This window comes from Dasypus novemcinctus, chromosome 1 (assembly GCF_030445035.2).
Source record: "Dasypus novemcinctus isolate mDasNov1 chromosome 1, mDasNov1.1.hap2, whole genome shotgun sequence".
NCBI classification, from domain to species: domain Eukaryota; kingdom Metazoa; phylum Chordata; class Mammalia; order Cingulata; family Dasypodidae; genus Dasypus; species Dasypus novemcinctus.
This window is the reverse complement of record NC_080673.1, coordinates 11,451,873-11,477,444: the sequence shown is the minus strand read 5'-3', so window position 1 is coordinate 11,477,444 and position 25,572 is coordinate 11,451,873. Positions and strand designations below refer to the sequence as shown.

Sequence of the window (25,572 nt, the reverse complement as noted above, 5' to 3'; positions counted from 1 at the left end):
TTCCTAAAGAATTTAAGAAACTTTCCACATGCTTGTCAGTTATTTAGTTTTTCTTTTCTGCTATTGCTTGTTCATTTTTGTCTATTCTTATAATGGGTTGTTTTTGTTTTTCTTATCAATCTAAAGGAATCTTTTAAACATATTGAATACAAATTCTATTTTTGGTTACATAGATTATAAATACCTTTTCCACTTTGTGGCTTCTTTCCCACTTTGTGTTGAGTTTGGTTATATAGAAATTATTTAATATTTTGTACGAAGTCTTGTGATTTTTTTTGACTTGTATAAAAATCCTTTCCCATCTTGAAGACATAAGATACTTTTGCATGTCTTAATCTCAAAATTTTACAGAAATACACGTTACATATATAGCTTTAATGTATCTGGAAATTATTTTTGTGTATGGTTTGAAATATGGGTCTAATTTCATTTTGTTCATTTTCCACGTAAGTAACCAGTGCCCCCAGAATAATCCATTGAAAAAGTTTTCATTTCTCCACTGATTTGCAGTAACTCTTATACCAAGTTTCTAAAACTCCCTGGTCCATTTCTAAGCACTTTTCAGTTTCATTTGTCTTTTTGTCTATTCCTGCACTTGTCACACTTTCTTATTTACTGTCTTTATCATAGCCACTAATCCACACTACCAGTGTTACTATTCTTTAAGAATATAAGACTATTTTGGTTAGTTGACTACTTTGAACCCTTAAACTTTCATTTAAATTTTAGGATAAATTTGTTAAGTTTCTAGAAAACAAAAAAGAATCATAAATGCTATCTTTTAATGTTGAAAGTAATTATTTTGGTTCCAGAGGTTATTTTGAGGAGAACTGATAATTCTCCAAAGTTGTCTTCACTTTACATACACAGTGTATCTTTTTCATGTATTTAAAATTCCATGAAGCTGTTGCACATTTTTGTTAGAGTTTTCTGAGATAAATTGTTAGTTTTATTTGCTATCATAATGTTGAATTTTTAAAGACTTCTTTTATTTATTTTTCTGCTGCTATTTTACAGGAAAACAAATGATTTTTACAATATTCTTGTCATCAAACTTGCTGAACTTGTTTTTTAGTTCTAAAAGTTTGTACATACTCTCAGATTTTCCTTATAGAAAATCATAACATACAAACAAGGAGGTTGGGTTTTTCATTTCCAATATTTAATAATAAATATTTTACCTCTTTTCCTCTTCTTATTCCACTATTTAGGAACTACTATGAGTACTGAATAAAAGTAGTGATAGTAAGCATCCTCATATATTCTCAATTCTTAAAAAAGGTCTCTAATATTTCACCAGGCTTTGTGATGTTTGATTAAGGTTTTTGACAGATACCATATTCAGTTTAGGTAGTATTTTTCTATTATTACTTTGATGCTAATTTTATTTTTTTAAGTTACGTAATTGAGTTGATTTTTTTCCTGTGATTTTTATCTATCTACTGAGATATGCTTATGATTTTTATAATCTCTACATGTTTTTAGATTGTTGAGTTTTCCTTCATCCCTCTATCTGAATGTCCTTGGAAATTTGATCATACTGGGTTTGCAAAATCAAATTTATCATATAATTTTAGGTGAAAATTACATCCATTTTCAGTGTCCAGTTGGTTGAATTTTGTTTTGTTTCACTGCCAGCACCCATGTCACTGTTCATCTTAGTATGTAGACCTATATTGATATTTTTGTTTGCAAACACCAGGTGCCATGATGACTGGTGCTGTTATTTATAGTCCAAGCTGCACTTATCCACTTACGAATTTGCTTTTTGTTGTTGTTTTAATTTCAAAGTTTGTAAAATTTACAAACATTCTGTACCCACCAAGCAAAAAGTTTACTGCAAATGGTTCCTTGGGATACTTTGTCAGTCAGTCTCTCCAATGCTCTGCTCCAGGAACCACTGAACTAATCTCAATCACTATAGATAAGCTTTGTCTGTGCTAGAACTTCATGTAATGGAATCATCTCATATGACTTCCATAGGCCAACGTAATGTTTTTGAGATTCATCCATGTTACTGCATGCATTAGCAGCTCATTCCTTTTATTCTTAAGTAGTATTCTCTTGTATAAATATACACAATTTGTTTATCCATTTTTCAGTTGAGGGACAATCAAATGTTTCTATTTTGAGACTGTTTTGAATAAAGTTGCTATGAAAATTTGTATACAGTCTTTCTTTGTACAAATATTTTCACTTTTGCTGGGTAAATACCAAGGAATGAAATAGTTGGATTGTAGAGAAATGTATGTTTAAATTCATGAGACACTGCAAAAGTGTTTCTACAATGGTTATACCATTTTACATTCCTGCCAGCAATGTGTAAGATTTCCACTTTCTCCATATCTTTCTCAAACTTGGCATTGTCAGTTGTTTTCAATTTAGCTGCCCTAATGTGTGTGTAGTGGTACTCTATTAGATTTTACAGTGCATTTCTTACTGAGTAAATATACTGAGCATCTTTTCATGTGCTGGTTGGTTATTTGTGTGTCTTCTTTGATGAAATCTTTTGCTAATTTTTAATTGACTTGTCTTCCCATTTTTGAATAGTAATAAATCTTTTAACATTTTGGGTTCAAGACCTTGCTGAAATACATAAATGTCTTCTCCAGTCTGTGGATTGCTTTTCACTTTCTTAAAGTGATATTTGAAAGAGCAGAAATTTTAAATTTGATGAAGTCCAGGTTTAGCATATATATATTTTTCTGGTTGGTGCTAACGTTACCTGATCTGGGAAATGTTTGCCTATCCCATTGTTGCTAAGAATTTTTTTTTTTTCATTTTTGGAGGTTTTGTACTTTTAGCTTTTATATTTGTCTAGGACCCATTTTGAATTACCTCTTTTGTATGGGGAATTTTGACCCAAGACAGACTGTATGCCTATAACGGATTTATCTGAGATTTTGTAGTTAGCATTGCTAGTGAAATGTTTTAAGGTTTTTGAGATCTTATGACATAATGACTGTATTTTGCGTAGGGAAAGAACATGTCCTTTTGGAATACAGAAGTTGGAGTGGGACAATTTGAAGTTCTTTCATGCATCCCCAAAAGAGAAAGATTATGTTTTTGAACTAATCTATTCCTGTGAGTGTGTGACCCTTTCAAATGGACTATGTTAGTGAGGCATGAGCCAGCTTAGGTCTCTGCCTTCTTGCTGGCTCTGATATAAATGGACACAGACAGAAAGAGGTGCACAGGCAAAGGGAACTCTGCCATTTTTTTTCTTTCTTTCTTTTTTTTTGAATGTTACATTAAAAAAATATGAGGTCCCCATATACCCCCCATCTCCTCACCTCACTCCTCCCACATCAACAACCTCTTTCATCATCGTGGCACATTCATTGCATTTGATGACTACATTTTGGAGCACTGCTGCACCACATGGATAGTGGTTTACATTGGAGTTTACACTCTCCCCCAGTCCACCCAGTGGGCCATGGTAGGACATACATTGTCCAGGATCTGTCCCTGCAGTACCACCCAGGACAACTCCAAGTCCTGAAAATGCTCCCACATCATATCTCTTCTTCCCTCTCCCTACCCTCAGTAGCTACCATGGCCACTTTTCTCCACATCAATGCTACAATTTCTTCTATTACTAATCACAATACTTCCATAGTAGAATATTGGTAAGTCCACTCTAATCCATGCTCTATTCCTCCATCCTGTGGACCCTGGGATGGTTATGTCCAGCCCCCCTCTACATCAAGAGGGGGCTTAGTTTCCACATGGATGATGGTTGCAATTCTGCTTGTAACTGTAGGTACTTTTGGCTCCCTGGTGTGGTGGTTGACCTTCTTCACCTTCTTGTTAGCTGGCCAGGGTAAGTCCAATGAACTAGAGGGTAGGAGTTTTACAAGTCTGCTGAGGCTCAGGACCTGGCTGTCACATGGAAAATCCAGAGATTCAGGTCTCCTGAGTATACATGAACCCCAGCGCCAACCACGGGTTCTGTAAAAGTAATTGAAGAGGCATGTATAGAAAGGTCTTATCTGAGTCCAACTCTATCACACTCAGGAACACAAACTCCAAAGTAGGGCCAACTGAGATGGCACTGAACTCCAGAGTCATCTGCCATGACCGTAGAACCTGTGGGTCTCTGTAACCCTCAGGAGAACCAATACCTGGGCTTCTATCTACTTTGGCTGTCTCTGGGATCTTACTGAGGTGTGCATAAGCATTACCCCTCTGATGACTCCAGACTCTTTTTTGAAGATTCATAGCCATATAAACTCGTTTGTCCTTTCTATTTCCCCCTTATATCCAAAGTCATAAAGCAGTTTTTAAATCCCGATATTACATGTAGGCTGAGATATTCTGCTGGTCTGAGCTGACCCTTTTATTCAAAGTCTTTTTCTTTTTCTTTTCTTTTTAAAGATTTATTTATTTATTTAATTCCCCCCCTCCCCAGGTTGTCTGTTCTCTGTGTCTATTTGCTGCGTCTTGTTTCTTTGTCCTCTTCTCTTGTCGTCAGCAGCTCGGGAAGTGTGGGCGGTGCCATTCCTGGGCAGGCTGCACTTTATTTCGCGCTGGGTGGCTCTCTTTATGGGCGCACTACTTGTGCGTGGGGCTCCCCAGCACGGGGACACCCCTGCGTTGCATGGCACTCCTTGCGCGCATCAGCACTGTGCATGGGCCAGCTCCACATGGGTCAAGGAGGCTCGGGGTTTGAACTGCAGACCTCCCATGTGGTAGACGGATGCCCTAACCACTGGGCCAAGTCCGTTTCCCTCAAAGTCTTTTTCTAGCTACATCATCACCTGGTGCTAGGTAGTAATCCCTCAGCACCAGGAAGGCTCATCCCTGGGAGTCATGTCCCATGCTGGGGGGAGGTAATGCATTTACATACTGAGTTTGGCTTAGAGAGTGGCCACATTTGAGCAACATGGAGGCTCTCAGGAGGTAACTCTTAGGCACCCTACAGCTCTAGGACTAGTTCATATTTCAGGCACACAGGCTCAAAATCATAGCTATCAGTATCAAGGGCTCATTGTTGGAACATCTGTCTTTATTGGTCTTTGCCATTGCACTTGCCATTTTTGAACCTTCAATATGAAAGAGGACTCTAGGATGGCTTATAGCCAAGGCTGAAGCATGAAGTCCCTAAGAGGCTAAAGTTTGAAGATATGAGTTCAGGCTGAAGAGATGAACTATATGCCTGATAGCTCACAGCCAAACTCTGAAAGAAAGTGGAGCAGCCAAAACAGAGGAAGGAGGCCCCGTAAGAGACAAACCCTATGCTTGGTTGCCCACAGTTGAGCTCCAGAAGCTGGGCTCTAAGGGATCTTGAGCCTAGAGGGGATGGCAGGGATCTAGGCAGAGATTGCCCACCATCATATTTCACCACGTGGCAGCTGATTTTGGTGAGAATGCATCTTTGAAGGTGCCTTGATTTGAACATTTCATGGCCTAGTAACTGCAAGGTATTACCCCAAATAAATTCCCTTTATAAAAGCCAACATAGTTCTGGTATTTTGGATCAGCAGCCTTTTGGCAAACTAAGACAGCACCCACCATCCTTTTCCTTTTTTTTTTTTTTAAGATTTATTTATTTTACTTATTTATTTCCGCTCCCCCCACCCCCCTTGTTGTTTGCACTCACTGTCTGCTCTCAGCTCTATGCGGTGGTGTGGGCCAGCTTTCCTTCACCAGGAGGCCCCCGGAACAGAACTTGAGGTCTCCATATAGTAGACGGGAACCAATTGCTTGAGTTACATCTGCTTCCCCATCCTTTTCCTTTTGAGTTACCTTGGCACTTTTGTTGAAAATGAGTTGATGTTATTTTTGTGGGTTAATATTTGGTTGCATTGTTCCATTGACATATATGTCTATCCTTAATGCCAATACCACATTCTCTTGAGAGTGGTAAGTTTATTTCTTCCTTTCAAGATTTTTTCTTTGTTCTATCTAGAAGTTCATCACTTTTTACAAAAAAAATCAACTTCTATATGTTTTATTGGTTTTCTCTATTGTTTCCCCATTTCTTATTTAATAGATTTTTTAAAATGTATTTTTATTAGAAAGGTTTTGAACTTACAAAAAAATCATCACATATGTGGAATTCCCATACAACACCTTTCCACCAATACACTACATTGTTTTGGAACATTTATTACAGATTATGAAATAATATCATCAGACTATTACCACTAACTATGGTTGATAGAGTACATTTGGTTTATTTTTTCCTTATCCCCTTTTAGATACACAGTACATCTTTGGCACTCATGTAAGAATATTGCAGTTTTGCTATTGACTGTAGTTCATAGGTTACATTAACTGTAGCTTTTCCAATGCTTCTCCACATTCTTACTGTCTTGCAAGAGTGATATACATTTGTTTTAGGTCATGGAAGGACATTCTTGCTTTTTACCATTAACCGTGATTCTCATCCACCTCTGGATTCACTATGTTATTCAGTCCTTAGATTATTCTCTAACTTTCTTTCAATCGACATTTACATCCCTAGATTAATCTGTTTAGCCACAATCTCATTTATAAACCAGCTGCATTAGTTTTATTCACTGTAATGTGTCACCAACAACTCTATCCTTTTCCACACTTTTACAGTCAGGTTAACTATAACTTCTATATATATTAAGCATCAATACATCTTCTCAGCCCTTCTCTTATCTATCTCCTAATAATCTATACTATAGGTTTTAACTCCATGTATTTTTTCTATGTATTTAGTTCATATTAGTGAGACCATTCAATATTTGTCTTTTTGTGTCTGGCTTATTTCACTTAATATAATATCTTCGAGGTTTATCAATATTATCATATGTGTCCCAATTTCATTTCTTCTTAGAGCAGCATAGCAGTGCATCATATGTATCGACCACATTTTACTTATATCCATTCATCAGTTGATGGACACTTGTTTACACCTTTTGGCAATTGTGAATAATGCTACTATGAAAATTGGTGTGCAAAAACTGTTTGCATCACAGTTTTAAGTTCTTCTGCATATATTTCTAGTAGAGGGATTGCTGGATCATATGGCAGTGCTATATTTAGCTTCCTGAGGAGCTGCCAAATTGTCTTTCACAGAGGCTGCACCATTTTACACTCCCACCAACAGTGAAGTGGTGCTTCTATTTCTCCATATCCTCTCCAACACCTATTGTTTTCTGTTTTTTTTTTTAAATAATGGCCATTCTATGCCATATCATATCTCACGGTTGTTTTCATTTCCATTTCCTTAATAGCTGGTGATAGTGAACATTTTTTCCATGTGCTTTTTGGCCATTTGTGTATCTTCTTTGGAAAAATGTCTTAAGATTTTTGTCTATTTTTTAATGGGATTTCTTGCTCTTTTATTGCTGAGTTGTATGATCTTTTTATATAGGATAGAAATCAAGCCCTTATAGGATATGTGGTTTCCAAATATTTTCTCCCATTAAGTGGGCTGCCTTTTCACCTTCTTGGCAAAGTCCTTTGAGTCACAAAAGTGGTTAAGTTTGAGGAGGTCCCATTTATCCAGGTTTTCTTTTGTTGCTCATGCTTCCAGTGTAAGGTTTAAGAATGTATACCAACTACCACCAGGTCTTGAAGATGTTTCCTTACATTTTAGGAACTTTATGTTTGTAGATTTTATAGTTAAAGTCTTTGATCCATTTTGAGTTAATTTTTGTATAAGGTGTGAGATAAGGGTCCACTTTCTTTCTTTTGGCTATGGATATCCAGTTCTCCCACTCTATTTGTTGAAAAGACTAATCTGCCCCAGCTGGCTGGGTTTGACAGCCTTGTTCAAAAATCACGTGACCATATTTGTGAGGGTCTGTTTCTGAACATCAATTTGGTTCCATTGGTCTATATGTCTGTCTTTATGCCAGTACTGTGATGTTTTTAACACTGCAGTTAGGTAATATGACTTAAAGTCCAGCAGTTAGAGTCCTCCAACTTTTCCTTTTAAGGAGTTACCAGTGGGGAAGCAGATGTGGCTTGAGTGATTTGCTTACCATATGGGAGGAACTGGGTTTGATCCCTGGGGCCTCATGGTGAAAAAGAGAAGAATGCTTGTGCAGTGAGTCAGTGCCCACATGGCGAGTTGAGTGCCTGCATGGTGGGCTTAGCTCACGTGGTGAGCTGAATGCCCTCATGGTTAGCAGAGTGCCAGTACCTGTGCAGGCGAGTCTCACAGCAAAATGATGATGCAGCAAAAGAGAGATGAAGGGGAGAATCAAGGTGAACAGCAGCATAGACCAGGAATGGAGGTGGAGCAATGAACAGGGAACCTCTCTCCACATCAGAGGTCCCAGGATCAAATACCAGTGAATCCAGAGGAGAAAGATGAGAAGAGAAGACAAAAGAGAAATAGATATAGAAGATCACGTGGCAAAAGGACACAGACAGCAAAACCAGCAAGGCAGGGGAGGTGGAGGGGACGAAAAAAAAAGGAGGTACCAGTCATTGAGCCCAGAATCTCATACATGGGAAGCAGGTGCTCAAACACCTGAGCTTCACCCATTCCCCTCATTCTTTCTTTTTAAGATGTTTCTGCCTATTTGGGGTGGGCCTCTTTCCCTTCCAAATAAATGTGATCGTTTTCTCTTCTGTTTCTTTAAATCCTGGTGGAATTTTTATCAGGATTGCATGAATCTACATATCAATTTAGGTAAATTGATATTTAAATGATATTTAGTCTTCCATTCCATGAGCATGGAATATTCTTCCATTTATTTAAGTCTCTTTTGATTTCTTTTGATTGTAGTTTCCTGAATTCAAGTGTTTTACATCCTTGGTTAACTTTATTCCTAAATATATTATTCTCTTAGTTGCTATTGTAAATGTAATATTTTTCCTGACTTCCTCTCCAGATTGTGCATTTCTAGTGTATAGAAACACTACTGATTTTTTAGTATTAATCTTGTATCCTACCTCTCTGCTGAAATTGTTTTTTAGCTCTAGCAGCTTTGTTGTAGATTTTTTTGAACTTTCTAGGTATAAGATCATATCATCTGCAAATACCAAAAGTCTTACTTCTTTCTTTCGCATTTGAATGCCTTTTTTTTTCCTTTTCTTGCCTTATTGCTCTAGCTAGAACATCTAACACTATTTTGAACAACTGTGTTGACAGTGGGATCCTTTTCATGTTCTTGAATTCAGTAGGAAAGCCTTCAGTCTTTCATAGCTGAGTACAATGTTAGCTATGGATTTTTCATATATGGCCTTTATTATGTTGAGAAAATTTTATTCAATTCCTATCCTTTGTAGTATTTTTATCAAGAAAAGATGCTGCATTTCATCAAATGTCTTTTCTACATTGATAGGACTGTGTCCATTTTTAATGTGGTGTATTATGCTGATTGATTTTCTTGTGTTGAACCACCCTTGCATGCCTGGTAAAAAATTCACTTGCTAATGGTGAATACTTCTTTAATGTGTTTTTCAATTCAATCAGCAAGCATTTTACTGAGGATTTTTACATCTGTATTCATTAGAGAAATGGGGCTGTAAATTTCTTTTTTTCATAACACCTTTATCTGGCTTTGGTATTATGGTGCTATTGGCTTTATATAATGAATTTGATAGTGTTCCTTCTTGTCCAATTTTTTGAAGAATTTGGATATGATTAGTATTAAATCTTCCTTAAATGCTTTGTAGAACTCACCTGTGAAACCATCTGGACCTGGTCTTTTCATTTTGGGGAGTTATTTGATGACTGTTTCAATCTCTTTTCTTGTGAGTGGTTTGTTTAGGTCATTTATTTCTTCTAGGGACAGTGTAGGCTGTTCATACATTCCTAGGAATTTTTCCATTCATCTACATTGTCTAATTTGTTGGCTTACAGTTGTTTATAGTATCTCTTATGACCTCTCTTATTTCTGTAGGGTCAGTCTTTATGTCCCCATTTTAAAATTTTATTTAGTTGGCATCTTCTCTCTTTTTTTCTTTGTCTGTCTAGGTAAGGGTTTGTCAATTTTATTATTTCTCTCAAAAACTGGCTTTTTTATTTTTTAATTCTTGCTATTGATTTTGTTCTTGATTTCATTTATTTCTGGTCTGATGTTTATTATTTCATTTCTTCTACTTGCTTTGGGAATAGTTTGCTGTTCTTTTTATAGTTCCACCAGCTGTGTAGTTAGGTCATTTATTTTAGCTCTTTCTTCTTTTCCAGTGTAAGCATTGAAGATTATAAATTTCCTTCTCAGCACTGCCTTCACTCATCCCATGCATTCTTATATATTGTGTTCTTGTTTTCATTTATCTTGAGATATTTAGTGATTTCTCTTACAATTTCTTCTTTGACCCACTGATTATTTATGAGTGTGCACTTTAATCTCCATATATTTGTGAATTTTCTAATTTTCTGCCTGCTATTGATTTTCGTTGTTATTCTATTATCATCAGAGAAAGTGCCTTGTATAGTTTTGATCTCATTGAATTTATTTAGTTCTACTTGGTGACCCAACATATGGTGTGTCCTGGAGAAAGATCGATGAGCAGTTGAGAAGAATGTATATCCTACTGGTTGGGGGTGCAATATTCTGTATATTAGTTTTATCATATTTATAATATTATTCAAGCTTTTGGTTTCTTTATAATACTCTGCCCAGATGTTCTATCCAATGCTGTGAGTGGCATATGGAAATCTCCAACTATTATTGTACAGGCATCCATTTCTTCCTTCAGTTTGCTGGTGTTTGTCTCACCTCATATAATTTGGGGTATCCTGGTAGGCTGCATATACATTTATGATTGGTGTTTCTTCCTGGTGAATTGCCCCTTTTATTAATATATTATGTTCTTCCTTGTTTCTAATAACAGTTTTGCTTCAGAAGTCCATTTCATCTGATGTAAGTATAGCTACTCCAGCTTTGTTTTTTGGTTACTGCATGTGTGGATTATCTTTTTCCATTATTTCACTTTCAGTCTATTGATATCATTGAGTCTAAGGTGAGCCTCTTGTAGACAGCATGTAGATACCTCATATTTTTTTAACCATTCCACCAGTCTGTGTCTTTTGACTGGGGAGTTTAATCCATTAACTTTCAATGCTATAACTGTAAAGGCAGTTTTTACTTCACCAAATTTGACCTTTGGGTTTTATCTGTCATATTTTATTTTCATCATTCTTTTTACACTTTTAGTTATTTTTACTGATATAATCATCATTTCTAGACTCTCTTCCAAACCTGTCTCTCCTGTCTTTTTGGGCTGTAGCACTCCCTTTAGGATTTCCAGCAAAGCTTTTCTCTTGATTGTAAACTCTCTCAGTTTCTGTTTATCTATGAATATTCTAAACTTACCCTCATTTTTGAAAGATAATCTTGCTGCATATATGATTCTTGGGTGGCAGTTTTCCCTTGCAGTATCTTAAATATATCATATTACTGCTTTCTTGCCCTCAGGTTTTCTAATGAGAAGTCAGTACTTAATCTTATTGGGTTTCTGTTGTATGTGATGCATCACTTTTCTCTTGCTGCTCTCAGAATTCTCTTTGTCTTTGGCATTTGACATTCTGATTAGTAAGCCTCTTGGAGTAGTTCTATTCAAATTTATTCAGATGGGAGTACATAGTGCTTCTTGGACATGGATATCTATGTCCTTCAATAGGATTTAGAAATTTTCAACCATTATATCTTCAAACATTCCTTCTGCTCCTTTACCATTCTCCTTTCCTTTGAGGCACCCATTACACATATGTTTGCATGTGTTTTGTGGTTATTTGTGTCCTTGAGGTCCTGTTCAATTTTTTCCATTCTTTTCTTAACTTGTTCTTTTGTATGTTCACTTTCATAGATCATATCTTCAAGCTCACTGATCCTTTTTTCTGCTTCCTCAAATCTGCTGTTATATGTCTACAGTGTATTTTTTATTTCATTTATCATGCCTTTCATTCACATAGGATCTGCTATTTTTCTATTTATGCTTTCAAGTTCTTCTTTGTGTACACTTAGTATCTTCTTAATATCTTTAAATCTTTAGCCATCTCACTGAATTTCTTAAGGAGATTTTTTTTGAACATCTATTATTAGTTGTCTTAAGTCCTTTATGTCTTCTGGGGGCTTATTTTGTTCCTTTGACTGGGCCGTATCTTCCTGTTTCTTGGTATGGATTGTAAATTTTTATTGTTGTCTTGGCATCTGCTTACTTTGATGGGTTTATTCTGGGCTCAGTTTTTCTCTTCATTTAGGGCTTTCTTGCCCTTTTTCTCTTGCTCAATGTGTAGGACCTGAGGATGTAGTTGGTGCTGTAATCTGAGGAGATTGATGTTGTCCATATTGCTACAGGAACCAATGAAGCTTCTCCCACCTTTCTCCTTTAGGAGGGTTAGGGACAGAACCACTGCCATGTGTAATAATTCAAGCAGTGCATGCCAAGGCCATCTGTAGTTGTCCAGAGAGACTAATGATACTTCGCACCCCTTCCTTCTCTGCCTGGGGCATGGATGGAGATGCTGGTGTGGGCAGCAAATGAAACCATGTGGGTCTAAACTGACCACAGTGTCCCAGGTAGACTGACATAGCACTGGCTTCATTCCTCTCTGCCAGGCATGGGGATGGACCCTCCAGAGTTCTCAGAATCATTTGGACCTAAAGCACCGGCAGTTGCCCTGAGAGACTGAAGGCATACTGTATCTTCTGCCCTTTAAGGGATGGGAATGGTACTGTAGGTGTTTAATACAACAGTCCATGTGAGCCTAAACCACCTGCAGTTGCCCAGAGAGGCTGAGGAAGCACTGACCCTTCCTATCCAATTGGAGTATGGAGGTGGAGTCATGAGCACACAACAGTCTAGTCTGTACAGGTCGAGAGTGCCTGCTGTTTCCCAGAAAGGCTGAGGAAACACAGCTCTCTCCTATCTCATTGTGGGGTGGGAATGGAGCCAAAGGTATCTGACTACTCAGTCTGTGTGTGCCAGAAGCACTTGAGATTGCCCAAAGACACTGCTTCCCTTTTGTCCTATCGGGGGTGGGGGTGGAGTCATAAGCACCCAGCAGTACAGTTTCTGCATACCAAAAGTGCCTACAGTTGCCCAGAGAGGCTGAGGAAACACCTGCCTCCTCCTCCTATCTTACTGGGGGGGCAAGGATGGAGCCCCAGGTGACTTAATATCCAGGCTATGCAGGTCAAAGGTGCCTGCAGTTACCTGGAGAGACTGGTGCAGATCCCACCAGCTCCCTTTCTGCTGGAGGTGGGGCTGGAGCTTAGGCAAGGCTGCAATTGATCTGGGTGGAAAGGAGCCAGTCCTTCCTGTCTCTGGGACCAGCTCTGCTTCTCCACATGCCTGGAGTGGAGTTAAAATGGTGGCTACTGAACTCTTTTCCACTTGGACAGGTTCAAACTTTAGCTGTTCTTGAGATTCTAACTGAGCCAGCCAAATTTGCTCTATTTTTGCAAAATAAAACTTCAAGATCCAATCTTGGAATAGCTCCCCAGGTGGCTTATGCCACCAGTGGAGAATGGGCACCAGCCTCCAGGCCATGGAGTGCTCTATTCAGGAATTTTGAATCTTCACTGCAGATGGGCAGTCCCTTCCTTCCTTCCTTCCTTCCCTCCCTCCCTCCTTCCTTCTTCTTCCCTTCTTCCCTTCCTCCTTCCCTCCTTCCCTCCTTCATTCCTTCCTTTTTTAAAATGAGGTACTGGAGATTGAATCCATTACCTTATACATGGGAAACAGGCACTTAACCACTGAGCTACATCTGCTCGCCAATGAGAGCAATGGTTTTCTCATTTGTTTGTTTGTTTTTAGGAGGTACTGGGAATTGAAACTAGGACCTCATATTTGGGAAGCAAGCACTCAAGCACTGGAACTACATCTGCTTCCTTCCTCTTTCCATTCTTTAAAGGATGTTGCAGGATATTCTTCTTGCCTCCTGGCCCCCTCAAACAGGTGTTATAGATAGCTCTGGGTGAATACTAACTGCCCTGTGGGATGAGCTGGCTCTTGGAGCTCCTTACTCTGCCATCATCTTGCCCTCCCTGAATTTCATTAATTTTTGTGCTTAGCTTCATTGTTTCCTTTCCTCTACTTATTTTTGATTTATTTTGCTATTTTTTACTAACTTTTTAAAAGACAGAAACTTAGATAATTGATATTGGTCTTTCTTCTTTTCTTATACAAGCACTTAAGTAATTTATATTTCCCTTTAATCTCTGGTTTAGCTGTATCCTACAAATTTTGCTCTTTTGTTTTCATTTTTATTCAGTTTGAATTATTTTCAAATTTTCCTCCTTATGACTACTTCTCTGACCCATAAATTATTTAAATGTGAGCTTTTATTTACGGATATTTCTATGTCATTATGAAAAGATTGTATATTAGCTAATATTTTGCTTCAGTGTTATATACATATGTATTTAGATGATCAATATCTCACACCAATTATTTTTAAGTATTTTATATTTTTCTTTAACAATTGCTGAAAGAAAAGTAATAAAATATCTTTTCAACTATGATGATGGATTTTTCTATTATCCTTGTAATTCTATCATATTTTCCTTCATATGTCTTGAAGCTAAAGCAACTTTCTGGTGACTGAGAGAAATATCATTACATAACAACTATATTTATTCTTCTTAATTATTTTGCATTACAATATGATAATAATGTCCCCATAACAGCTTTTATATTTTTAGCACTTGCCTGGCACATATTTTCTTATCTATTTAATTTCAAGCTGTATGAGTCATCATATTTTAGAAGTATCTATTGAAACCATCCTATTATTTTGTTCCTTATAACCACACTCCTTTTTCCCCCTATGCATCTTCTTTTCTTCTTTCTTTATTTCCTTTTATTGAAAAAAAAAAAACAATTTTACTTATTCCTTTTATTTCTTTACTTGTTTGGAATTTATAGTTCCTATTTCTTTTTTTGGGGTTATCCATAAAATTTTCAACTGCCTACTTGCCTTAGCAATTCTCTCAGTAATGTACATACCTATTCTTCTCCATATCAAAATAATGCATTTAACTGCATTATTTCTAACCACCTCTTTCATGTCTTACAGGCAACTGACACGTTTTAATTCCCTTGTTTCTGTGCTTACTGAAGTGTCTATTATTATCAATTTTATTTATGTTGCTATGTGGTGGAATTGAATCATATATTCCAGAATAAAGCATGTTCTCAATCTTAATCCCATTCCTGTGAGTATGAACCCAGTGTAAATAGGACCTTTTGAAGATGTTATTTTTAGTTATGCTGTGGCCAACCAAGCCAGGATGGATTTTAGTCCTATTATGGGAGGACTTATAAAGAGAGAGACAGGGAGGAACCGAAACCCAAAATCAAGGGAACCCAGAAGACAAAAGGACGGGAAGGCCAAGGAGCCAGAGTACTGTTAACCAGCCAGAGGAATATTGACACCAGGAGGAAATAAGCCTTCAGCCTCTGGAACTATGAGGCAATAAATTCTTGTTACGCCAACCCACCGTGCGCTACTTGTCTCAGCAGACAGGGAACTGAGACATGCTGTCATCACACAGTTAATGATTTTTAAAGTTTTCTACAATTTCAATAATTCTTTGCCCAGCTTTCCTGTTTCTATTAATGACATTCCTTATAGATTCAAATTCCTTATTTCTGTGACACTTCTTTTATTAGTACTCACAGCAAAGACCTTTTTGTGGGTGATAAACCCTCAGTCAGTCCACATTCCCTCCTTGGTCTGAAAATATAGCCCTTTTGCTCATTTGCATTTAGAGAGCTTCTTGATCTTTTTATCTTTTCTTTTTATAGCAATGATGTTTTACTTTGTCTTTTTTTTTAATTAGAGAAGTTGTGGGTTCACAGAATAACCAGGCATAAAATAGAGAATTCGTGCATATCGCCCTATTATTTATTAACACCTTTTTTTGGTGTGGTACATTTGTTAAAATTGATGAAAGGCATAATTTTATAACTGTATATCATACGTGTTTTAAATTAGTCTTATTATGTTTTTGATTTGGCTGTTCAGTAGTCTTTCATTTGACTAATTACCATTCCTTTGAAAGCAATCTGCCTTACTTAGTATTTCTTTTAAGATACTTTCTTTTCCTGCTTAATATTTAAATATTTATTGTAGATTTATTTTATTTATCTTTTTTAAGTGATTTCTTATACTACTGAATCTCAGGAATCATATTTTATTATTATTTAAGGAAAATTCTTCAAATGTACCCTTTAAATGTTCTCTCTCCTCCATTTTTATTCACTTTAGGAACTTATATTAGTCATATATTGTATTTTATTACTTTAATTTTTATATCTAGTACATTCTCATACTTTCCATGTCTATTTTCATTTTCTGCTAAGTTTTGAATAATTATATCAGATGAGTATTCAAATTCATCAATTTTCCCAGCCCAATCTAAGGACTGTTTAACGTTTTCATTTAGTCTTACTACAGTTAACATAATTTTCAATATTCAAGTTTCTATTTTTTTCCCAAATGTCCCTGTACTTTCTATGGTTTCTTGATCTGAGATTTTTATGTTTTTGATGAATTCTTTTATGTTTTAATCATTTTTGAACTCACTATGCTATCTATATCTGGTAGTTCTATTATGTAGTTCTTGAGTCTTTCTTCCTACTAGCTGTTAGGTCAGCTGATTCATACTCATGTTGTGTTATTTTGTGGTTTTAAAAGTTTAGTCCGGGTGGGAATCTTTAGTGAGACTTTATCTGAAATAAATATTTGAGACATCTATAGAGGACTTGTCCCTTAAGACAAGGTTTTTAATTCATGTTTGTCAGGTGCTGTGTCTCAGCAGCTAAGTTGTTATTTAATGTTGACTTTTTGAAGTAAGGATCCCCTGATCATACTTGAAGTTCAGTTCTCAGGCCCATTGTGCTTATGAATTTCCAAGGGACTTTAATTTTTCTGACCAGAGTCCAGGCTAAAACAAGCAAAAATCATTTTTGGTCTTCCTCTGTCTGTGGGACTATAATTTATTTCACTCTTTTCTTGAATTAACCTCCAATCTATATGTAGTATTTTTTTTTTTAAAGATTTATTTTTATTTATTTAATTTCCCTCCCCTCCCCCGGTTGTCTGTTTTCTGTGTCTTTTTGCTGAACTCTGTCCGCTTCTGTTGTTGTCAGCAGCACTGGAAGTGTGGGCGGCGCCATTCCTGGGCAGGCTGCTCCCTCCTTCCCGCTGGGCGGCTCTCCCAATGGGTGCACTCCTTGCGCGTGGGGCTCCCCCACACGGGGGACACCCTTGCGTGGCACGGCACTCCTTGCGCGCATCAGCACTGCGCATGGGCCAGCTCCACACGGGTCAAGGAGGCCCGGGGCTTGAACCACGGACCTCCCATGTGGTAGATGGACGCCCTAACCACTGGGCCAAAGTCCGTTTCCCATATATGTAGTATTCTTGATAATAATTACCCAAGATCTCTTTGCCTGTCCTCATGTATTGTTTTACTCAAGCCTCTAAGATATTATCAGCAGAATCCTTTAGTCAGTCACAGCTTTTGCTCCTGTGTATAACCATTTGTTCATCCTGGGGTATTTTCTTTAGTGTTTTCTAAACAGTTCTTTACTTACGGATATCACACATCCACACCTGCCCTACACATACACATGCACACAGTTATTTCTGTGAATTTTTATGTTTTAATTGAGCAGAATTTCATGGGTTCATCCAGGCTTCTCCCCAGCTGAGTATGGAAAAGAAATGAAGAAGTAAAGCTCATTTGCCTTGTAGATGGATTCCTGAAGCCCTTCTGTAGTTGGTGGATGGGCTTTTGCCATCTTGTTTGGAGAAGCCACTTCCTGGACCTAGTATATAGAAATACATGGGCATCTTGTGGCCTTTTTCTGGTTCCCAGACTCCTCAAAGGAGAAAGAATTTGAAATAATGTTGCCACCACAATTCATAGATAGAGAAGCAACAGTTGCTAGATTTAAGCAGTCTTAGCTTCTCAGGGCAGTTTTTTCATTTCGTGGTCAAATAAGGTCCCCGCAGTAATTTGTGAGAAGGATCAGTGGAGTAAGTATGACACATGCCAACCACCCTGCATATCCTTTGAGTAAGAGAAAGGGGAAGACCCTCTAAATAATCTTTTTTTTCTCTCTCTACATTTCTTCTCTGACTATGACTCTATTGGATTGGGGAGATATTACATTACACAGTGTGTTTCTCTGATCGATATGCCCTGTATCAGATTCTTATAGTTATTTTTTCCCTTTAAGATTGGTGGAGTGCTCGTTCTGAGAAGCCACAGTACTTTTACACTGAAATACAATGTACATAAGTTGCTGACCTTAGAAGTTATAAGACATCTTCCTGCACTCCTAGAGTCTTGTTGCAAAGTTACAATGTTCAGTTAAAAATATTACTTTTTTCATTTGAAAAATCTAATAACATTATTCAATGTGATCCTTCCATATTATAACAAAATAAAATGTCTTATGCATATAATGCATTAAAACAGGGTTTTTCCAGTTATATTGTAATGATGATTTATGAATGTATGGAGTAGCTTATGTAGGAGAGAACTATATCACCATTTGACCTTCTGTGTTACAAAAATATGTAGATGAAAGTATATGAAGAAACAATTTTTTTTTTCTATGCATTAATAGTAGCAAATGCAGTTTGGTCAACTTGGTAGCCCTTGATTTCATATGGAATTATCCACAAATGAAGTGTAAAATTAATAGAAACCAGAGTATGTACACTTCATCAATAGGGGAATCTGGACAAATACTCGTCTACCAACTTACTGATTTAAGATTAATTTATTTTAGGTGTATGACATTTTATTAAGTATTAAACATACAAACATGAGTGTTGGTTCATTTCTCAAAGAACACATGGTCTGGTAAGAAAATATATAAGTAAATATAAATAAATAAATTAATAAGTAAAGCAATCAAATTGTAAAGCAGATACAAAATTGTGAGATTGTAGAAACACATATATGAAATGTCATGGAAATATAAACTTGGGAAAGTCTAACTGCCTGGCTTAGGGAATATGGAAAATTAGGAAAGGATTCTCTAAGGAGGCCACTTCACATTTTCTTATTTGATACTCCAATGTCTTCTCACTTGTCCTCAGTATCAGCTTACTTTGTATTTCCTGAAAAATTGAAGCTTTTAGAAGAGAAATTCCACAGATTCCCATGACTCTTCTCTGTCTCTTGCACTTAGACTTGACATATTCTGATTTTCTATTACCATAAATAGAATTGCTATCATACCATCTAAGACCAAGGTCATCTTTTCTCTTCTCAGTGTCACAACATCTATTTCATCTTGAAATAGCTAACTCACTGTGTCCATTTCTTCTTTCCCATTATTTTTTTTTCCTGAAATATGCTTCTATCAAACTTTTACTTCCACTTCTCCATCAAAATTGCTCTTATGATTCACCAGTCCCTTCCATGTTGGTCACCCATTGGTGATTCTTCAGTCCTTGTTTTATCTAATTTAGCAGCATTGGTATGGGGATGATTCCTTTGTCCTTAATAACCGTTTCTTTTTTTTCATATGGGCTACACAAACCACATGTCTTCCTTTTCCTCCTACATCTCTGGGCATTCCTTCCAGGCTCCTTTGCAGGTAAGATGGAGACTAAGAACTTATTTTTTTTTTTAATGAAAGGAAGAACTGCATATTTGCATGTTCGTTAAAAGTAATGATGTAGAAAACAAAGAAATAATTGCTTTGGTAAGGTCGTAGAACACAGAAGAGGAGAATGATCTAAGGCAAAGTGGAGGAATTTGTTTTGGAAAGATCAGAGAACCTTCATCTAAATGAAGAGACGAGAGAATAGATCGTATCGTGTAGCTTCAGATGCTTGTTGATAGTAGATATGGTGGTGAGAGTCTATTGTTTCCTTGTAATTGTTCCATTTTTCTTTGTGAAGTAGGAGTAAAATTATTAGTTTAAAGGGATGGCTAGAAGGATGGAGGAGGTAGCTTTGGGATATTAACAGACAAGACAAGGTGTGAAATAGTGTTTCCATCAACTCTAGAAGGATGACTTAAATCCCCCCTTTCCATACCATGATCCCCCATCCAGGAGTTTATTCGATGGCTGCACTAACGATAGGACCAACACCAAACACAAAGATCAAAGTATATTATTAACACTAAGACCAACGAGGAGAAGGAACCAGGTGGTGACAGGGAAACAAGAAAAGCAGCAGAACAGAATGTGAAGACTGTGCATTAAGTAGGGAAGGTCTACATTTCCTATTTGTCATCACCTGATGGGATGTGAAACCTTACCAACACTCAGAGATGACATCTAAAAGGGAATTTGGTTTTACTAAACTTATCATGGCATGTGGGCAAGGGTGACTTATCAACATAACACCTTTGAGTTATCTGGGTGAAGGGAAATGGGGAGAGACAAGATGGCACCCCTGGGTCAAAGGGCACTTAGGTCAAGCAGTTGTCACTCAGATGTAACTAATGGGTCCTGTTACCTGAGGGTATAGAAAACAGATTTTTAGATCTATATGTTATTCTGTGTGATTTATCTATTAATCAAGTTTTTCAGTTAGTTTAAAATCTCTACTCAGTAGAATTTAAACTCCTCAAGGGCAGGCATCTTTTGGTCCTTTTGAATGACCAGCACCCAGTATCATCCCTGCCAATATTTGGCACTCAACAAATGTTTGTTGAAAAGTGAATTTTATACTTCATTCTCATACAGTTTGTTGGGATTGCAGAATCAATGTGGCAGCCAAGAAGTAATTTCAATGTAACTCACATTATTACATTTTTCAAACACTGCGTTATTAATTGGTACTCTTATTTTCTAGTGACTATCAACTGAAGTTAAAGTATTTTATTGAAAAAATATTTTCTTTTTCTTAACAGAACTGAGAAATTCCAGAAATTGACTAATTTAAATTATGGGTGGATCCAAAATTTCCTGCTGCCAGGGCTCTGATTTGTTTTCCATTTCTGGCTCTGCTGGACCTTTCTAGGTATATTCCCTGGGCAGGAAGCTGGTGGAGAAGGGGAGCGGTAACATGAGATTGATTTGAATCCCCAAGTTGGTAACTTCCTTTCAGCTTTTGATCCCAAGATTACGGCAACCCTTGCAATTTAGGTAGAGAGCGAAAACTAGCAGTTCACAATCTGTTCATAATTTACTTTAGTGGGTCACCCACTAAAGGATCAGTTTGGGAGCATTCAGGCATGGATACATTTTGGAATTTATAATGGAATTTATGATGGAATTTAGAATGCTTAATTTGCCTCCAGTGCACTTGTCCTTCCCTTTTATAGGAATGACTTACTTACTTTCCTTGTCTGATGAACTTCTATTCAGCTTTCAATACTGTGTTCTGATTTGCTTTCTCTGTGAAATGTATTTATCATCTGGGTTTGGTGAGTGCAAGTATAAGGGAAACAAGGGATTTAACATAGGAATTAGAGTTTACCTGAATATGGTACGGTTTGGGAGACCAAAGCCTTGGAAGGCTGAGGCTGGGAGATTGGAGAAATAAGACACCAGGCTGGGGCAAGCTGCCAACCTTGGCTTCACAGAGTGGTAGCTCTAGGAGTGGTCTGGAAACCTGCTGCATAGGTAACCATGAAATGCCAAGTGTAATGATTTTTGCTTCTCTTCCTTCTTCCAGTTCTGCCACGAGTTCCTCTGACTGGCAGTTTCTAACCTGGCACTGTTCAGGTCAGGTGAGTTCTGAACACCTTAGCTTCTAGGCTAAGATAGATTCTGTGGGGATGTTACCAAACTGACAGCTGCCGGGGTCCTCCCCAAGCCAGCTGACCCACAGAACAGGACAGAGAAAATACCTCCTCTGCTGTATCCCAGTTGCTCTTCCACTGACTGCAGTGTGCCCCTTGGCTATTTGCTACTAAAGCTCTTACACATTATTATAATGATTTGTTTGAGTAGCAGTCCTACACCGTTGTGATGGTAGGAGCTACTTTCTTACTCATTTTCATATCCTCAGAACCTGATGTCTGTTGAGTTAAACTATTAGAGTAAAAATATTTCAAAACTTGTAAAGGAAGGACCAGGATATCATTAGCTAACAGAAAAAAAAAGACCTAAGGATGCCATAGCTGGACATTGTGAGAAGTTTTGTTTGGAGAAGTTGTCTACGTAATAATGTGAAAATGCCAATGAAGAAACAGGAGAAGGCTGACCCAGAGTAGGGATAGAAGTGACTGGTCATTTTGGTGTTTATTTGTTTGTAACTTTGTTTACTTTAAAGAAAAATGTCAAAGACATAAACCTTTTGTTTTTTTTTTCAGAAGTGCGATTTTCTTATGATGTAAAAAATCTCTCAACCTCAGTATCAAAATAATGGAAAACAAAAGAATACTGTATCCTTATCTAAAAAGAACAGTGCTTTCAAAGTTGTTAGTTAAGTCATTGTAAAGTGATGACTTAAGTCATTTATGTTCTGGGGAAAAATAAAAGAATTACTGATTTGTCGTATTTGCTTAACATGACAAATTTTACAAAAACAGGTTGGGTCATCCATTAGATATCCTATATGCCTTTAAGAAATCCATTATTGGTCAGTCTGTCACATTTTTAATTCAGTTCTGCAAAAGATATTTAAGATACATGTGACGATATATATATTTTAGTGCTAAAATTTGGGCTACTTTCCTTTGAATGAGCCCTTTGTCTTGCATTATTTATCTTTCTCACTACTGCATTGTTTTAGAATTTAGTCCTGAATTGAATTCTGAATTATGTCACTAACTTGGCTAACTTTGCCCAAGTCGCTTTTCTACCCAGGGCATGTGTATAAAAATAGGCATCTAATCTCACTCTATTGAAAAGCCTACAATAAAGTTTTCAAAGCACTGTATATTCCTAAGGCAAAATGCACTATATAAACCCACTGTTTCATTCTTTCTGTAACTGAATTGAAACTAAAAAAAGTTTCAATGATGGAATTTCTTTTCCCTGCATAAATAATTAAAATGGCATTTTGCATGAGACACTCCAGGGTCCACCAAATTAACCACTAACTCATTGTTTAATGCTGGCGCCCACAGATGCTTCAAGAGCAATACCTGCGGCACACAGGAGTCAGTTTCTCATTTAGTTTTAGGTATTTCTTCACTTCTAATTTTTCATATTTCAAATGAAATAGCAATTATTGGGGGGGGACAAACTTTGAAGAGTTCCCAGTTAATTGCTAATATTTTTGTACTTTTCCATAAACAGAAACCTTTGCCCCCTGTGCAGCAGAGTGTGCAAGGATTTAAAATACATTACATGATTGGACTCTTGCTTTGAAATCATTTTATAAGCAATATGCATTTACAGGAGGCTGGGGATTACATGGGTAAGGCATAGAACAGGGAATTGTAGGTCTCTTGCATCAGTTGGAGGAGGAAAATCTTTAATGGGTATTCTGAGTAGTGCCATTTGCATACATTGAGTGTCCACAGTGTGCATGGTATGATGCACAAAATATTTTGCGTTGGAGGAGGCTGAAGAAGGGAGAGCACTGATACTTAAAAGTTGAAAGTCCGGAAACATTCTTCCAGTTCACTTACTCAGTTTTCCTCAGGAGTGCTTTTTTGATCTATTAAAAATTTCAATCTATTATTTCCTCCATATATGTGAAATTTAATGGCTCCTTCTCTTTTTATATTCTTTCACGTCTGTTTAATATTCTAAAATCCATCACTCCAGCCATTTCCTTTCCTTTACACTAAACATCACTGTTCCAATTCATCTACCTGGCAAAAACCCAAACTTTGCAGAGACCCAAACTAAGTGGGTGAGATCCTCTAGAGATTGCCACTAAGTTCATCAGTGACCTTCCAAAGTTTTTTGTAAAAGACCCATACTTCCTAATAAGACTTACAAGACTTGGGACATCCTGTTTCTGTAAGTTCACTTCTTGATACTTTCCCAGCTCACACTAAAGGCATGGTATAATTTTCAATGGGATGCCCAAGATATCCAGGTTTATTTTTCCCTGGAGTTTTACTCATTCTTCATATAACCTCATTGCTCTTCTCTTCTATATTACAGAAAATCATTCTGCTTTACCCTCAAACTTGCTCTTTGACAGTTGACTAGTACCACCCTTCTTAAGATACAATTTTGAAACCATCCTTTGTTACAAGACCTGTCTCTGGTTGTTGTATCAGTCAGGGTTCTCCAGAGAAACAAAATCAACATGATAAATGTGCTTTTTTTATACACATATACAAGCACACACATACACATTCATCTCAAGGAACTGGCTCATGCAATTCTTGGGACTGGCAAGTCCAAATTCACTTAGGCAGGTTGGAGTGTGGGAATTCTGATAAAGGCGAGGTTGAAGTTTTCGGTCCAAATTCTCCAAGTGAGCCTGGCAGGCTAAAAATTCTGGCAAGAGTAGATGTTGAAGTCTTTTATTTTTAATATACTTTTATTTTTTAAAAAGATACTTAGATTACACAAAATGTTACACAAAAATAATATGAGATTTGCATATGCCCCACTTCCCACACCTCCCACTCTTCCCCATATTAACAACTTCTTTCATTAGTGTGGTACATTCATTGCAAATGATGAACACATTTGGAGCATTGCCGCTAAGCATGGATTATAGTTTACACTGTAGTTTATACTCTCTCCCACTCCATTATGTAGGTTATGGCAGGATATATAATGACCTGTATCTGTCATTTCAATGTCATTTAGGACAATTCCAAGTCCTAAAAATGCCCCCATATTACACCTCTTTTTCCTGCTCCCTGCCTTCGGCACCTCCAGTGACCACTGTCTCCACAACAATGATATAATTTCTTCCATTGCTAGAATCACACTAAGTTTATAGTAGAGTACCAGTTAGTCCACTCTAGTCAATATTTTAGCCACCAATCCTGATAATTCCGGGATGGTGATGCCACTCTACCTTTAATAGAGAAGGGGCTCTGATGGCTGATGAATGGGACTCTCTTGGTGCTTTGGTGTGTAGATTGTCCATCCTCACTTCCTTGTTAGTTGACCTGGGTGAGTGCAATGAACTGGAGAGTAGGTGTTGCAATTCCGCTGAGGCTCAGGGCCCAGCTGGCATATGGCTAGCCCAGAGATTCGAGTCATGGGACATATATCTACCAGCTCTAGCACCAACTGTAGGTTCAATAAAAGGGGCAGAAGAGGCATGTGTAGAGAAGTCACATCTGAGTCCAAGTCTGTCACACTTGGGAGCACAAATTCCAAAGTAAGGCCCACTGGCAAGACACCAAATCCAGGAGCTATCTGTCATGACCATAGGACCATAGCCCCCAGGAGCCCCACTGTTTGGGTTAGCATGTACTTTGGCTGTCTATGAGATCCTGCTGAGACGTGTGTAAATGTTACTCTGGGATGACACCCCGACTCACTTTGAAGTCTCTTAGCCATATAAACTCATAGGCCTTTACCTTGTCCCCCTTTTATTCAAGGTCATTTTCCAGTTGCATTGCCAGTAGATGTTGAAGTCTAGAAGCAGAAATTCTTCTCACTGGGACCCTCAGTTCTTGCTTGTCAAGACCTCTAACTGAGTGAATGAGGCCAACCCACATTATGGAGAGTAATTTCCTTTATTTAAAGTCAATTGATTATAGATTAGACTTTAATCCCATCCTTGAAATATCTCTACAGATATTTGACAAAGCAATTGGACAACATAACCTA

General features: G+C 37.3%; 1 long non-coding RNA gene across 1 annotated transcript in view; it reads left to right on the top strand.

Moving 5' to 3' along the window:
• Nucleotides 1-22,371, top strand: part of LOC131280067 (uncharacterized) — a 96,003-nt gene extending 73,632 nt beyond the window's left edge. The window contains exons 3-4 of the long non-coding RNA XR_009187650.2: nucleotides 21,545-21,599; nucleotides 22,185-22,371. This is a non-coding gene — a long non-coding RNA (uncharacterized lncRNA). The remainder of the gene's footprint in view (nucleotides 1-21,544; nucleotides 21,600-22,184) is intronic.
• The last annotated feature ends 3,201 nt before the right edge of the window (nucleotides 22,372-25,572 follow it).